At 39.9% G+C, this 17,767-nt stretch overlaps 1 protein-coding gene across 7 annotated transcripts in view; it reads left to right on the top strand.

Annotated features, from left to right (window-relative positions):
* The first annotated feature begins 1,875 nt into the window (after positions 1–1,875).
* Positions 1,876–17,767, top strand: part of Eya4 (EYA transcriptional coactivator and phosphatase 4) — a 117,717-nt gene continuing 101,825 nt past the window's right edge. For all 7 annotated transcript variants that reach the window (XM_032894891.1, XM_032894890.1, XM_032894886.1 and 4 more), the window contains exon 1: positions 1,876–1,919. The gene's annotated coding sequence lies outside the window, so the exon portion shown is untranslated. The remainder of the gene's footprint in view (positions 1,920–17,767) is intronic.

The following is a 17,767-nucleotide window of genomic DNA, read 5'->3' as shown; positions in this document are numbered from 1 at the left end:
AACTCCTTGTTAGTAGAATACCTTCTTGGGGATACACAGAGTTGTTTTGTTTACAGCGTCAAATGGTCAGTTCAGAGGCTAGTTCATTTGCTTCTTTTCTCATTTCTTCCTGGCAGAGTTATTTTGTTCCCCACACACGCATCATGTGCTTGCTCAATTCTTACACAGTTCTCACCCATCCTAAAGTCTACTTTTTCCTCACCTGACCATGAGCTGACTGGATATAATATTAATAAGGATTGGTGTGGAAAAAGAATTCTAATAATGGCTAAAGTATAACAGATTCCTTCTTATTAGTATAAGTTAAAAGTCTAAAGGAGCCTGTGCACTGGTTACGAGAGTGTGAATCTTTACGGATGGGTTCCTACGCTTCTTCAGGCAACCCCAAAGTTGCCCTCTCTGCTGCTAGTTGGGATTATTTTCACGAACAGAAAAAAAAAAGTTTCCCCGACAGTGAACAAGGCTAAGAACTGAAGCCAAAGCCTCTGCTGTTTGAAAGCACAGTGATTGGAGTGTTTGATTTGTGACCGTTCTGAGTCAGCAGGAGACGAACGAGTTACATTGTGAGCTGGAAATCAGTAGTGTGCCTTTAAAATTCAAAATGTCTTTCTCAAGGGGAGTTACTTCTTTTCAAATGGACATGAGTCAAATGTAAGTATGCTTTATGTTGTCTGAACAGACATGCTCTTTCCCACTCCAGGCTACATACTTGGCTTTAAAACCCATGATTGTTTAGGTTGCACAGAAATGTTTCTTTAATGCACCTATCTCTAATATGTGACATGGGAATGTATGTTGTATGTTCCTCATATGAACTGAAGAGTTTCTGAAGATTCTGTTGCAATGCAATACTCATCTAAGACCACAGTAATGAACTGGGTAAGGTAGCACATGCCTGTAATCCCAGCATTTAGCCTGGGGATAAAAAAGTTCAAGGTCACCTTCAGCTGTGAAGCACGCCGCATGCCATTTTGGGTTCCATGACACCCTGCCTCAGAAACCATTCCCACACAAACCGATACAAGTCAGACAGTTATCCGTTCTTCAGGTTAAACGGGAAAGACAATGGATTTGTGTTTTGTCTTACTTGTAGAAGGTGACCTGTATACCTCTTCATAGACTTGGGTGCCCACTCCCAGAAGGAATTGCTATTCATTCCTCACCTATATTATGTGTTTAAAAAAACCTCTAAATTAATATGGAGTTTGTGCATGGTACTGCAAACCAGTGTGGAAAGGACACAATGTTCAAAGTTAATTGACATGCTGAGAATGTATTAAATGCTCAGTCAGGATTGAGAAGATAGAACTTTAACATAGCAATGATTTCACTAGTCCCATTTATTCCTATTACTACTACTATTACTACACTACTACTACTACTACTACTACTATTACTACTATTGTTACTACTACTACTACTATTGTTATTACTACTACTATTGTTATTACTACTACTACTACTGTTATTACTACTACTGCTACTACTACTGCTACTACTACTACTACTTTCTTTAGTAGGAGATAGAAGCCACTGCTGGCAAAATATTCTCAGTGGACTGAGTACAGTGAGACTTCCTAGTTTCTGACTGGGGAACTTGTTTGTTTGGTTTCTTTGCTCTCCATTCTTCTGGCCCTTGGCTGCTTTAACCAAACGTTTTACATAGTAATGGAGCCTAGGGAAGTATACTTGGCAGCTGTTTCCCTAACAACAGTGACATGTAGTATCTAACACTATGCCCCTTTGCTAAAGAACATAGGGATGGTGTGTAGAGGTGTTAGTGGACAAAGCCAGAGCCAATTTGTATTTAGAGTGACCGTGAGGAAGTTGTGTCCTCATAAGAGAATAACTAGTGTTCTTTTCCTACAGGTAAAGAAAACGTGCCCAGAATCAGATGTTTCAGAACCTCAGAATTCCAGGTACAGTAAAAAAAAAAATTAATACTCCATTAAGAAAAATTTTGGAATGGTGATGGAGATTGAAACACTGATGTTTTCAAGGAATGGATGGTTGGACGGATGGACAGACGGACAGACAGATGGGCAGACAGACAGATAGATAGAAGGTATACATATCTGGCAAGAGCATTATTAATTACAGAATTTATTTTTAAAGGAGCAAGATTGAAGTCAACTTCAAAGAATCCTATAAGAATGTCTAGCGATACTTCAAAAATTTTCCATGGATATTATTTTAAAAGTCTTATTTTATTCATTTTAATACTTTCTTATAAACTGTTTATTTCTGGAATTGTACTTGGTACTGAACAGCCATTGAATCTGTTTTTTATTAAGCTCCCTATTTTTCTGTCTAATGAAATTTGACTGGATTTTGCATATGCTAACAAATTAAGACTTTCAAAGTCAACTTAACATTCTGGTTATTGTTTGGGGGAACGGGTAGAAGAGATGAATTAAAATTGCCATGCCCTTCATATAGGAATCTAATAGCATTTAGTTGTTTGTGGTTGGGCCAGATGCCCAACAGATCTGCTCTAAGACTGTGTGCTGCCACTGCTCTCATTTCAAAATCCAGAGTTCAGTTTTAAATGGACAAGTCAAAGTGTTCATGAATACCATGACAATGAAAAGCACACGCCCTTACCATGCTAATAGTATGACTTGCTCTATGTCATTAAGACATCGCTTATTATGACATGCATACTGGTGTACTGTGTCTTTTTCCTGCATGGTCTGGATGTAATGATATTTCTCAGAATACCAGAACAATGCCGATCTCATTAAACGGCTGAGGCTCCCATACTTTCCTTTGAAGAGTCAATGCACATCATAGACCATCTATTTACCAGCCATTAATTCTTGTGTGGTAGGATATTCCTGTAATTGATTCTTCTACATATTAAATGATTGTATGTACGCTTTTCCTGGAGGCAACTTAAGGGCAAATGTAATGATACAGAATTATTAATACCTGGCATTTTATCTTTAAAATTAGTTGTCAAAGTGGGGTTGAATAATTTTTTTTTATTCTTTTTTTTTTTTTTGGAGCTGGGGACCTGAACCCCAGGGCCTTTGCGCTTGCTAGGCAAGTGCTCTACCACTAGCTAAATCCCCAACCGAATAATTTTTTTTTTATATTAAGACCTTATGAGGTTGATGAGTCATCAAAATTTTGCCAACAAAGCAATATAATCTAGAATGTATGGGGAAAGAGAGATCTCTAGTGCCTATTCCTGGGACACTTCTTAATAATTTCATTGCATTTCTGACTAACAGACATATGATTTATTTAGTAAGATTTATGTAAGTAATTAGATAATTTTTAGCAACATATGGGAGGGAGCAAGCTAGAAAATAGCAAGATAATAAACTTTATTATAAACAGTTCATGTCAAATATTTTATACCCAGTTCTATTCAGAATCTTTTGACATACTATCATCAAGTACATTTTAAGTGAGCAGAAAGCTAAGGCAACACTCTACTCTTGGTTACACATGGTATCACTGACTTAGAAAAGAAATAGAAATAGACAAAACATAATGACCTTAGTCCTAGAACTGGATCATTCTTTTCTATGTGGAAAATCTCTGTCTGTGTACTGATAAAAAATATGACTTTAAGGTCGGTGTGTAGCTCAATGATAGGAAACATATCAGGCTTAAGGGGTCTGGACTTGAACCCAACATTGCAAAAATTAAAGGAAGAAAGAAAGAAAGAAAGAAAGAAAGAGAGAGAGAGAGAGAGAGAGAGAGAGAGAGAGAGAAAGAAAGGAAGGAAGGAAGAAAGAAAGAAGAAAGAAAGAAAGCAAACAAAGAAAGCACAAAAGGAATTTGCTTTTAACATGAATAATAGCTAATTTTAAAAATGATCTAAAATATCTCCTATTATTTAATATTATCTATCTCTGCAAATTAAAAACTATTTGGGTTCTTTAGAATTCACAATTGCTTGCCATGAGTTAGCAATTTCTTAAAATTACTTATAAAATGGGTAACTTGGGAACTCTGTTTTCTAAGAACGCTAAAGCTTTTTTTGTGAGTGCTTTTTTTTTTTTACATTTTTTATTAGATATATTTCTTTACTTACATTTCAAACGTTGTTCCCTTCCTGGTTTCCTTTCCATAAGCCCCATCCCCTCCCCTCCCCCTCCCCCATACGTGTATTCCCTCTATACATCTCCCTTATTGCCCTTCCCCATATTCCCCTGCACTGGGGTCCAACCTTGGCAGGACCAAGGGTTTCCCTTTCCCCTGGTGCCCCAACAAGGCTATTCTCTGCTACATATGCAGTTGGAGCCCTGGGTAGTCTTTCCTTAGTGGTTTAGCTGGAAAGCTCTTGTTGGTTGGCCTTGTTTTTATGGGGTTGCAAGCTCCTTCAACTCTTTCAATACTTCCTCTAATTCCCTCCAAGGGGGCCCTATTCTCAGTTCAGTGGTTTGCTGCTAGCATTGACCTCTGTATTAGACATTAAACAACTAAAAACAAATAAAAGAAACAAATTTTAGTGGAGTCCATGATGTAAAGACCTTCTGGATGACCTAGAGACATTTCCAGTGCATGGTGCTAGACATTTATTCATGGCTGATATTTCTCCTGGCTGAGCTCTACCCTGATGATACTCAGTGGTCATCGGCTTTTTTGGAAGTCTTAGTCTAGGGGATGCCCAAAACGATACTTAGTTAATACAGTAATAACACACACACACACACACACACACACACATACACACACACACGCATGCATGCACACGCACACACACATGCATACACAGAGAGAAAGAAAGAAGAGACACAGAGAGACAGAGACAGACACAGAGCGCACTATTTTCAAAGCATGCTATCTGCAGCTTCAATTTTACAGCACAGTATTTGGTAATAGTATTCTAAGAAATCTAAGAGAATTGAACTCCATATGGAACAATGTATCAGCATAAAGTGTACACTAGGGAAAACACTGCCTGACAAAATGTTGCCCTGCTTAGAGCCTACAGCAAATGTCACTCATGTATTTAGCTAGCTTTATAGAGTGTTTATCTTGGGTTTGGAATGATCAAAATAGATGCAGATGGGAAATGTTTTTACAGTGGGGAAGTAATTAAATTGCGTGTGGAGACTAAGGAGTATTCTTGGAGTGATATATATGTATCAGCAAATTCTTTGTCTTGCTTGGCCTTAATTTCTCTTTTGGATAGAAATGCTTTGGCTGCAGATGTAAGTGGGAGATTGGGAAAAGGAGAATTTATAAATGCATGCGGTGCAAAGTGAAGCAAACTTGGAAGCAATGTTCCATGTGTATACTGAGAGCCAGACATCAGGGGCTGAACTTGCTGACGCCTAAAACCATGTCATAAGGAAAAATATAGAATGTGCTTCTCAGAAAAAATGTACATTTCTTGAATATCTGCCTGTGCCTTGCTTCTGTCTCTGTTGGTCACCATGTCCAGAGTACACTGCTCTTATGTTAACCATAAAATGGGAGCATGGAATAAAGAATCTAATTTTTCCTCATATCTCACCTTACTCCATGCTACTGGACAGACTCTTGAAAGAAACTGAAACATTATTTTAAAGCTGGTTTCCTCCTACAGCCACTGTGAATTCAGTTGTGTAAACTTGTGTCTCAGTCCAGTCTCCTAGAAACTGTTGTTGTTCTTGTTGAATGTATTAGATAGCTGCTGGCCAAATGATTGTTGGTTTGTTTTGTTTTCATTTTTTACCAGACGTTTCCACAAATCTGTTTGTAAAGAAAGCACAAACAACAACAAAAAAAACCCCAAACAATAATAACAAGAAACCAAAATCTACCTCCTTTCCCTTTTATTTCTGGTGGAGGAAGTAAATAATTTATCTCATTATTTAATTGCATTTGTTACAAATGTCTGAGAGGGCCACCATGTTAAAGCAGCCCCTGTCCTGTGCGGTACATTCCTTTTGATCAACTGTTCCAGCCCTCCTTCGCCTTTCTATTTTGAGACTCTGACTGGCAAAAGGTTTTTGCCAAGCAGAAGTCAGAAGCATAGGAGGAAGTACATTACAACGAGGCAGTTCTGTGTAAAGATTTTTCTGTTACTTAAGGCATGGTGGAAATCTAAATTTTGGTGAAATTGGGTTGACAGATGAAGCCCAGGAAGAATGCCAGCTGCCTGCCCATGGCGGCTTGGTGTCACCCAGACCACATTACCATCTCAAAAATCCACTAAAGAGGCTCAAACGGTATTGTTAATATTATGTTATAGAGGAGGTAAAATGAGAGAATATTAGTATTTGTAGTGAGTAAAAGAAGCGGAGGAGTCCTTTAGATAATAATGAGAATTGATTCTATTCCATTTCATGTGTTAAAAAAACAGAGTTTGCTAAGTACTTAATTATTGCCTGAACTTAACAACTGCTTTGGTCTCTGTCTTCTTGACCTAGCTTTGGTAATGTTGTGGTTATCAGGAGAAATGAAAAATGAACAGACGACTCTAGAGATGTGTTGAAATTCATTTCGGTTTAGTTACTAATGTTTAAGAAGCCCCAATGAGTTTACTTATTCAAGGCCCATACACTTTTAAAAGTACTAAGTTCATCTTTTTTTTTTAAAAAAAAATACATGTTTATTAAGCAGCTCACATATTTTATGTACAAGCCCAACAGATATCTCAAAATAATAAACATCCTCTACCCCAAAACTTATTCTTCCTGCAGTTTTTAAATTTTTAATACAATAGCTCCATTCTTAAAATCGCTTAAAACAAAAACTAATTGGTTAACAAAAAAAGTTAGAATGAAGACACACATAACCATTTATTTGTTTGTTTGTTTGTTTGTTTGTTAACATCCCAACCACACCTCCTGTCCCTCCACTCTTCCTATCTCTCAGCTCCCGTTCCCCTCATATTTACTCCTTCATTTCCTCTTCATAAAAGAGCAGGTCTCCAAGAAACAACAGCCAGACAGGACAAAACAAGACACAATAAGACAAGGAGAGAAAGCCCTCCTATGCAATAGTGAAGGCATTGCATTCTAGGTCTACTCGTTTTGTTTTTCTTGTAAAGCAACCAACCCTATTCAATGCTTCCAGAATCCTTAAGTCTTTTTCTGTATACAATAATTGCCTCTCTAAAAATTGAATGCTATATTTTTTTTCTCAGCAGGAAAATCTGAGGGGCTTTGGGAAATCTTGCTCAGGACTTTAAATCAGCAGAGCATGTAACTATTCTGTCTCTAATATGTATCTAAATCCATTATTAATAGGTTGCATCTTCTCAGGTTTTGAAAACGTCAGACTATCCTTGCAGTAACCTATGTCTCTTGCCAGTCACACAATGTAGCTTTAGAGCCTGTGCAACTGTGAAAGCATTTCCAGTATAGCGTTACATTGTTAGAAGGTGCTGCTTTTTCAGAATTCAGAAAAATCACTAATCAGAACAAAAACCTACATATTTACACTTCTCCTACATATTTAAGCCACTTCTTTCCCATTGTAAGGCAAACTTCCTCTGGAAGTGATAAATGACCGCTGGACGGATAGAGATCCTAAGACTGAGGTTTAATTCTCTTGTGGTTTAGTTAACTCAAGTCATAATACAACTTAATCCCTCTCTCTCTATCTGGGGAATGTTTTGTCTCATTTCAAAGTCTGACCTCATGTGGATTCCTCTCCATTCTCTTCATTATTTTGGCTGGCATTCACTGGAGGGTTTCTAATTCATTTTGCCTTCTCTGGGCTGTGTTGACAGATTCCTACAGGTGTGGATGCAGCTGGAGCCAGACGAAGACAAATGATGCGTTCTGCCTTGTGGATCATTGTAGCCACAAGAGTTAGCATTTCTTGACCCTTTGGTCATGAGAGCAAACTGAGCAGATTTCTTAGAAAAGTGTCTACAAAATCGCTGGCATCGATTGCGATTGAAGACTTAAATAAGCTTCAAAACTCAAGTTTTTGTGTGTTTAATCAAGTATATCCTCGCCAGTCATTTCTTAAATTTCTTTTCAGTGTCTGGTGAGTTACCGTCCCTGGTCAGCGGAGTGTAGAGCTAACTTCTTGCTTGCTTTTTAGGATGAACCAGAAGTTCTCAACCCTTTAGGGAGTCAAAGGACTCTTTCAGAGCAGTCCTCTAAGACCATGGGAAAACATTTACATTGTGATTCATAACAGTAGCAAAATTATAGTTATGGAGCAGCATCAAAAATAATTTTATGGTTGAGGGTTACTAAAAACATGAGGAACTGTATGAAAGGGGCTTAGCATTTGGAGGGTTGAGAACCATTGAATTGAACTTCCTGGAGAGGGTCTTCCAAAATCAAACGAGTAGATGAGTACTGCACTCACACCCATTACTGGGGAAGCCTTGGACGTTTCATTTGTTCACAATAAGACTGATCTGTAAATCCATGGAAGGGGAGAGATGGTCTACAATTCAAACCTTATTGTCAGTGTCTCAACTCACATACACATCATTGCTCCGTAGATCTCAGTCACCCAGATTTATGCTTAGATTTTGGTTGTCCTTTCATTGTGGATCTTCTGTATTCTCTAATTGAAGTTCTAAGAAAGGTTCAAGAGGTCCAGTGCCTCAGCTCAGCATGGTCTGAAGTATAAAGATACATTGTATATATACTATTGGAATAGTTTCTTGTCACTCAGTGGTTAATACAGCAAATACGAGACAGCTAAAGTAGAAAGAGGGGCGTTGGAGTTTTATTTATTCTGTGTTTTGTTTTGTTTTCTGGGTCACAGTATAAATTCTCAGAGAACTTAAGAATGGGTTGGCTCATTCAGAAAGTGGAGATCAGGAGCCTGCCCTTCAGTTCATTTCCTGTCCATCTCCATGTTCTCTTAGCTGCCTCAGTGTCTCTATCCGGATGCAAATCACACAGCAGGGATAGTCTGGGGAAAAGACTGTCGTGATGCTGCGCCTTGTTCTATGAAGTTTTCCCATTTATCCTCTCAGATATTAGAACTTTGTTTTCTTTAAATGTTATAATTATCAAAGGAAATAGAATGCTGTCAGAGAGGTGGCATCACAAAGCATCCTGTCATAAATGTGGCTTTTAGAAGTCACTGAAGCCCATAGTTCACCAAGTATTCAATACGTCCTACTCCTTCCCCTCCCAGAATGAACAGCCTCCTATTTTTCAAACACCCATCTCCACGTTATTCCCTTTATGTCCTCAGCTGATAGAAAGAAAGTTGAAATGACAAGTTCTTCCCTGCTAGATATAACTCTGTGGCTGATCATTCATTCTTCTAGAACTGAGACTTAGTTCATAAGCCAAGCATCTATGAGCTGAGCTTTACAAAATAGAGATTGCTCACAACACATCTTTTAATGATGTGACAGCCAAAGGTGCATGTAGGAACTTTCTTCCTACATCTCTTTTTGTAAACTTTTCCATCGGACTTTCTAAATCCACCTAAAAGGAATGGTTATTATGCAATAGACCAGTCTCCCGCTTTCAAAAACAGTCCGAATGTAAATTATTCTCTCCATTTCCTGTAATTAATCTAGTTGTTAGATTGACTGATGAGTACACTTCATATTCTGGTTTAAAGCACTTAACTTTCTGAAGGTAATTTTGTCAAAATTAAAATCTAGGTTTGGACTATATTTTTCTAATGAACTCTCAAAGACTCCTGGTGTTTGACACTAATACAAACAGCCAAAATTTAAAGTTGCAGCAATCCTTCCTACAGTCATGGGGAGGTCACCAGTGGTTTTCAGACCAGGTAATAACACAATTAAATTTGTGCTTGTGGTGACAGATCATCTGTGGCCCAGATGCTCAGAGGCAGGGATGCTAGCCCAAGACTTGCTTAAGAAGACTGAGAGAAACTCAACCAATTACGTTATTTGGGAAAGGCGTTAGGCTATACTTTTTCTCATGATTTAGCATATTTTCTAAATTTCTACACTAAATATTTTTCTTTTCTCTTAATAAATAAATACATGCACACAAACACGCACACTATATATACTATTTACACACACACACACACACACACACACACACACATATATATATATATATATATATATATACACATATATTTGATGAAATGGTCTATTTGACCTATAAGAGCCGTAATGGAAGACAGAGAACTCTGGAATCTTCATCCTGACAGCATGCATTATTTTTCAGCAATGAAAAAACTGCCTGACTTTCCCACATATTCTTAGTGATTAATTGCAGAAATAGCTGTTTCTGGTCACCCTAACCTGAGGTAAGCTGACACCTCAGAAATCTTATGCAGCGGTATTTCTGGAGACTGTCAGTTGTCCTGCATTCATTCAGTCAAAGTTATTTACCACAGAAAATAGAGTGTCTAGTGCCTTATTTATTTATTTTTGATTCCAGGAATAAAATCTGATCTCCTATGAGATAAACACATACACAGAATTCCATAGCCCTGTATCTCGTAACTTCTATCTATACAAAGAATCTAAGGAGCTGGGAAAGAACTCCACTTCTTACAGGGAAATCAAATTGGATGGGATGGCAGTCCCACAGAGGTTTGAGGGTCACGCATTCTTTTTTTAAAAGATTTATTTTTTATTTTTATTTATACGTTCCCATAATATATGTTCATGTGTATATGGACTTGCTTGCATGTGTAGGTGCCTATGTGTACCTGCATGTGTGCGTGCGTGTGTGTGCGTGTGTGCGTGCGTGCGTGCGTGCCTGTGTGTGTGCGTGTGTGTTGATGCCTGTAGAAGCCAGAAGAGGGCATTAGACCATAAGGAGCTGACGTTACGAGCCCTAGTGAGTTGCTGGACTCAGTGTTGGGAGCTAAACGCAGATTCTCTGGAGGATCAATAATTTCTGATCTCCCTGAGCCATCTCTCCAGCCCAGGGTTTATGCATCTCATGCTAATTCTGAGCCTCAAACACGTTTAGCGCAGTTCTAGATTAGAAAGTAGAACATGGAAGATGCTGGTTTTCACCCTTGATGTTGGCTCGGGGAGGGAAACAAGAGGACTGGAGGGCTTTTCTTCCCAGCATTCATCTCTAGGAATTCTTGCCCCCGTGTTACTTATACTGAATGTCTAAAGGTGTGTAGAAGCCTTCATTGTACGCAATGAGTGTATGTGGTGATGGGGATGCTCCGTGACTGAAGGCGATACACTGGAGTAAAAGGAGGATTGAATGCATTCAGGGGAAATGGTCAAACTTTTCAGACTGCTTGATGGTTAATGAAACCAGTCAAAAGAGAATAGGGAGCCAGGGGACATCTGTCTTCTTAGACTCGGGCCTGGGCACAGAGTAGTCAGAAAGCATCTGCCTGGTAAGTTGCTGAAGCTCAGAAAGCGCTCTGCTTCTCCTCGTGGGGCTTGCTGAACTAAATGGGTGGCGAGCAGCTCTATGCATGCACTATGCTGGCTGCTGATTGACTCAGAAGCTCCAGGAACACAACAGGCAGAGCAGGACTGGAGTGTTAAGGACCTAGTGTTTACAATAGCGCATAGCAGCAGTCTACAAAGAGCAATTTCTTGTGTTTCCTGACTTTTGAAAATATTTGTTAGGAAATTAATAAATGAGCTGCAGATAACTTTTTTCCTGCCTGATTGGTATTAACTACAAAGTAACACTTCATCTTTCAAACGCTTTAAGATGGAGTTGTGCAAGACAGCTCTCTTCTGCACCATTCATGTCCTCCAATACCAGAGCTGCATTCTGAGTTGACGTCTTCAAGCTCCTCCCACCAGTGCTAGAGCTTGGTTCTGAGTGGATGTCTTCAAGCTCCTCCCACCAGTGCTTCGGCTTCTTAAGTACTAACACTCTTAAATTTTCTGCAAGGCATAAATGGGTATATAATAGCATTTGAAAAACATTGATTTCTAAAGACTCAGTGATGTCGCTCTTTATGTCCCCATGAAATCGTGCAATTTCAGTTGTCTTAGTGGCTGGCCATGTTCTCATTTGCTTTTCAAAAAGCCAGGGGATGAATGGAGGCTCTGTTCCTGTGTTTAGGAATTTCCATCACCTGATACCTGCTGTCTCTGGATACGCTTACGATGCCAAATAACTGTCTTTAGGGTCTTAAAATTCTTGTAACTAGAATTAAACTAGGCTTTTCTCTTAAGCTGTAGATTCCTAATGAGAGGATATTCAACCCGACAATAGCTGGGAAGATTTATGTGTATATATACTCTCGGTTTTAATGCTTTCATTTTGATGGTAATTAATTTCCAAGGCTCCACGCACTTGGCAAACTCTGTTATCTGATAAACACCCACGCAACACTGCAGACTGGAGAGAGAAAGAGAGAGAGAGAGAGAGAGGGAGAGAGAGAGAGAGAGAGAGAGAGAGAGAAAGAGAGAGAGATAATGCAGCTAGTTGGCTTATCTCCTTCTCTGTCGTCACAGGTGCATGTGTAAGTCTACTAGCCAATGGAAGGATCCAACTAAGTCATGGGAAGAACTATGGGAACGTCAATGTTCTTCCTACGGGGCGGGTGGGGGTGGGGGACTAAGAGAGGACAGCCTCAGAGCAGAGACACTGAAAACACCTGAGCCACAAATGAAAGAGGAAAAATGGAAGAAGGCAGAGGGCTGATCATGGGGCATTTCAGCATTCACACTATAAACATGGTGTGCCTTGCAAGTCCCTGAGGACACTGCTGTACCTTAGGTCAGCGTGATGATTCCAGTTGGTGTTGTTCATTCTGATGCTCTCAATACAAATTGCATCCAGTTAGCAATATTACACTTGAAATTTATCTCTATGCAAGATGAATCACGTCTACCTAGACTTTTGCTTTGAAATGATGTACAAATTTGCTCAAAATGAGAGGCATATAAAATGCAAATGCGTGCTGTTGTTCATTTCCTCAAGGTCGCCGACAGCTGAGGGTTATAGAATAATTCATTTTGTCCACTAACCGGAAGAAGTCGAGGGTCTATCTAGCTCATCTGGTTGGTTGGTTTTGGTTTTGCTTTGGTTTGGTTTTGAACATTTGATTGATTCCATTTAGGAACCTAGCACAGTAACAGCCACATAGCAGGGACCTCATTGGCATTGTCACAAGAACCGAATACCCAGCTGGTATGCACGTTGAGCGGCTGGGGAGAGCTGTCTGGATTTTCCTACACAACCCTATCTGGTATATGTCTGTATGCACATAGTAACAACACACTTCAATGTTATGTGCAAACAAGGTCAAACTGGAAAATGATCTGTAAGTTTTCTGTAGAGGTGGGGGTCACTTTGTAATTCAGCTCACTCTAATTTAAAGTCCTAATCAGCCCTTGCTCTTCCCATGTCCCCTTAGTGAGGCACACTTCATTTTAAAGAAAACCTATTATACAATGTTGGTATCACCGTAGTTAGTCATCGTTAACAAACATTGTTAGAGAAAAATACAACAATGGACCAGGTTATCCTTTCTATCCTTTCCAGCCTTCTCCTTCTCCCAGCCCTCTTTGGATAATATTTTCAGTATAGTGCTGCACTTTTATTTCCAAAACAGCACACCATGGGATGGGGAATACTCCTCAAAGCACAAGAACTGGGGCCAACTCGGTTGTGTATATCCGCCACCTCCACCTACACACTGTGGCATCGGTCAGAGGGATAGCATGATACTGAACACTCAGTTGTCTCTGGATTAGAAGCAGTTTGGGTAAACACAAGGTTCAGAACGTGCAGCTAGTGAGGGCAGCCTCTGGAGGGCCCAGGATGAGTCCTCTCACTTTGCCGATCTTAAAGGCACTCTCCCCTATGGCCTCTGGTAGTTAGCTGAGTCCTGGCTCCGCCAGACACCTGACTCTGCAACAAGGAGAACCCTCGAACATCAGCTGCTAAGCCAAGCTCATCAGTACCTCAGACAAGACCTCAAGGTCAGTGTCCCGGGAGCAGCGTTTAACTAAGTGCTGCTTAGACAGTCAGTTAGCTCCAGACTAATGCAACACTGTCCTCTGACCTTGGAGAAGAATGATGTCTCAGAATCTTTGTAAAAGGCCTACTTATCTTCCATATTTTCACTCTTTGCATTCAGGTTCAGTTGGTTTTTACCTCATAGGAAAGATTGTTTTCTTCTATGCAATAAAAATGAATTACCTTTGAGGAATATTGAAAGTAGTTGGCGTTTAAAATAATTGACAAGCTCGTGATTTATTGTTTGCTAGTATACCACCCTGAGCAGGGTGGGAGAATCTTTGCAACCTCCTTTAAGTGTGTGTGTGTGTGTATTTGTGTGATGTGTGTGGTGTGTATGTATGTAGTATGTGTGTGTCTGTATGTGTGAGAATGTGCTGTGTGAGTATGTGTGCTCTGTGAGTATATGAGAGTATGTGTGTGTGTGTGCGTGTGTGTGATATGTGTTTATTGTGTGCATGTTGTATATGTGTTGTGATGTGTGTGTTGTGTATGTGTTGTGATGTGTGTGTGTGTGTGTGATGAGTATTTGTGTGATGTGTATGGTGTGATGTGCATGTGTGTGGTATATGTGTATATGTGTGATTTTCTGGTGTGTGTGTGTGTATGTGTGTGTGTGTGTGTGTGTGTGTACTCTGTGAGTATGTGTCTGAGTATGTGTGTGGTATGTGTTTATTGTGTGAGTGTATTGTGTTTAGGGAGTGAGTGTGTGTGTGTGTGTGTGTGTGTGTGTGTGTGTGTGTGTAGAATGCATGGTGTACTCACACAGGTTAGAAGCCAGAGTTTAATGTCTGCATGACTCTTTAATCATTTCAGCGCATTAGTTTTTGGAACAGGGCGTCTCACTGACCTCAGAGCTTGCTGTGTTGGCTAGCGTGACTGGCAAGCAAGCCCGCCCATCCACCTGTCTCTGGGCTTACGTGCATGAACCGCCATGCCCAGGGTTTGCTTTATTGGTTGCTGGGGAACCAAACAGGTCTGAGCTATGTCCTCAACCCTAGAACTGACTTCTTTTACGCGTTTGTAAGATGAACCCCACATATTTTGCATTATACTCATTTTCTTGCTTTTCCCCTATGGTCCTATCCTGAGGACCCATTTAATTAAGCGATCAAGTAGACCCTCAATGTATTGACATTTCTGATCTCTGCTATCAAATGGCCAATAAGAGACAGCATAATAAGGAAGGATTCATCTCCTTTCACTGCTTGAGAATGTGGTCCTTTGTGGCAAGGAAGGCACAGAGGCCTGGGCGTGGTGCGGCTGCTCACATTGTGCCTGAGTCAGGACAGAGTGAGGTGAAGGCTGGTGCTCACATCCTCCTTTCTACTTGAGTCTAGGCCCCCAGCACATCTCATGTGCTAGTCATGTCCAAGATGTTTCCCCTCTTCTGTTACATTTATCCTGAAAGCAGCCCCATCTTTCCAGAATCCACATCTAGGTGTGCCTCCCAGTGATTCTAAAGTCCAACCAGGTTAACAACGGACGTTAACCATCATAGGCGCTTAGTGCTAAACTGACAGGTTAAGTAGGAGTAAAGAGAATAGAACCTAAAGTCAGCCTTGTCTCCGGGCCAGGAATCAGTTAAAGCATGATTTTCTATGCGTGCAGTGCCTAAGAGTGACCAACTGCCTTTAAAGCCAGAAGCTACTTATTAATTGTATGTGTATGTAGGAGTTATTGACTCAATTTACTGGGGGTGCTTTGATTTTTTATTACTTTCTTACTTTCTCTAAGTAATACCCACCCCTTTCTTACGGGAGATGAAATTTTATGCACTGGACTTTATTAGATTGGCTTTTCACAGCCAAATTGAAGCTGTTATCAGTTGCTTGAACCTTGCCCACTGACTTAAGTATGAAGATAGGTCCCCCTTTCTTCCCATTCAGGGTGCCTGATGCTTTTCAGCTGCACCTTGTCTTTCCCTTCGTATTTTTATGTTGCTTTGACCCAGTTGGCTTTTCTGTTTATTTTGTCAGTAATAACGTTTAGAACCTTTAAGTCTAACATATGTTTTTTATTTCAAAGTTTCTTTCTAAAAACTCTCGCTTTCACATGCGTGCTATGGAAGGCTGGTTGAAAATCTGGGGAAGATTCCGAATTAATACAGTCTAGAACCCTGAAAAGTTCAGTGTTTTCTTTGCTAAACTAGTTATTCTGTAGAATGGGAAAGGCCAGTTTTTAAAAACAGAATTCATTACGGTGTTTGCAGTATATATATATTGCAGCTCAAAATTGAAGTTAGTACACTCTGGCCCTAAGTGCAGCTGCTAAATTATGCATGTGGAAGAGAAACTTGCTAACTGATGCAAGCCCCAGGGGGACTGGGCTCCTCGATGACTCTAAAGCCTGTGGATGAGAGTGAGTTACATAACTGAGAATACAATGCTCTGTGCCCTATCCATCTTCTGTTAGACCGGGCTTACCTGCACCAATTTCTCTAACAAATGATGCTCTCAGCAGGGGAGCATTAGAGAAGAGTCGTCCTGCTTCTCCTATGGACACATCAGACATAATGTACACGTGCTTTTCTTTCCTTGTCCAGCTCAACATTTTTATAGCAAAGCTTTCTTCTATGCTTATAAACTATTTAATTCAAAACAAGCACCAATTAATCCTAGCGAAGCACTGGCACACTGGAAAAACTTACTTTTGTTAGACTGGTAACTTAATACATTTTATTCCCTTTCACAATGAGAGAATGAGTCTCGCTCAATTCATAATCTTGTCAGCTCAAGATGTTGGTGAACAGTGGCAAAAGGAAAGGCAGGACTGATGGGTAAAGACAGGTTGACACAAGCTGCGGAGGGAAAACAACTGGTGTGGCCACCAATGTTTTAAATCGAGAAGATATTTTCAGTGAAAATATCTCTAATGATTCGCAGAAGAATGCTGTCAGCCTTGGCCACATCTGCTGAGAATCAGACTGTCGGTAGTCCCAGAGCTCTGAATTCTGGCAGGAATTACTTCTCCGACATGAAACGAAGTCCCCACCAAATGACCATACTTTTCTGCTCGCTGCCTTTAAAAGCAGTTTCCCAACTTGTAAAAATGCTAGCAGCATGTTTCTTTCATATTTGACAGTGTGCCTGCCTGACTTTGGAGCAGGTTGCTTGAAATAATTGTGATGTGAAAGTAATTGCTCGCCGTCAGCTTGTAAAATTCTGCCACCGTTTCAACACAATTAGTAAGAGAAAATACAAAGAGAAGGCACTGAGTACTGAGTAGGGACGGATGGAGGGAGATTAAACAGAAAGGGCTACAAGGAAGGGAAGCGGGTCTCCGCACTGGAATAGCCAGCAAGTGCATGGTGCCGAACCAGTACAACAGAAGCAGCACCTATCCTAGGTTTGTTTGCTTATATAGTTCTATCTAAAAGATCTTGGTGTCTCTCCTATGTGGAATGAAGGCTTTAACATGTGCATGCACATGCATCTGACATTAAAATGGAGGCAGGAGATATAGGGGGGAAGAAGATCCCTGAAGAGAGAGGGAGAGGACAATCAAAGAGAGGAATGGAGAAATCAACTATTTTCTCTTGTGCACAAAATATAGACTAAGTAACATGTACATATATACATATATGTGAATATATGCATATATACATACATATACACACATATATTCATACATATATGTAAATTTATAACAGATATGTATATAAGAAAATACATGAAAAGAAAAAGGGACCTACTATGGGGAGCAAGGAGATCAGAAACAGAGGAAGGATGGATAACGTAAGAGCCAATCATCATATGTACACAGTACAATAAGTATATGCATAAAAATTATGTCACTGCAAAGCCATTAGTTCATGTGATAATTTTATAAAGTGCATGCTTCCTGTTTGAATAAAAGCCACCTAGCACATGTTACACATGACACACTGTACTACTTATGGATGGTTCGTAGTGGTGAGCGTCTCATGGTACATTAGTAGTCCATAA

Source organism: Rattus rattus, chromosome 2 (assembly GCF_011064425.1).
Source record: "Rattus rattus isolate New Zealand chromosome 2, Rrattus_CSIRO_v1, whole genome shotgun sequence".
NCBI classification, from domain to species: Eukaryota; Metazoa; Chordata; class Mammalia; order Rodentia; family Muridae; genus Rattus; species Rattus rattus.
The sequence above is the reverse complement of the archived record's forward strand: the minus strand, read 5'-3'. Positions and strand labels throughout refer to the sequence as shown.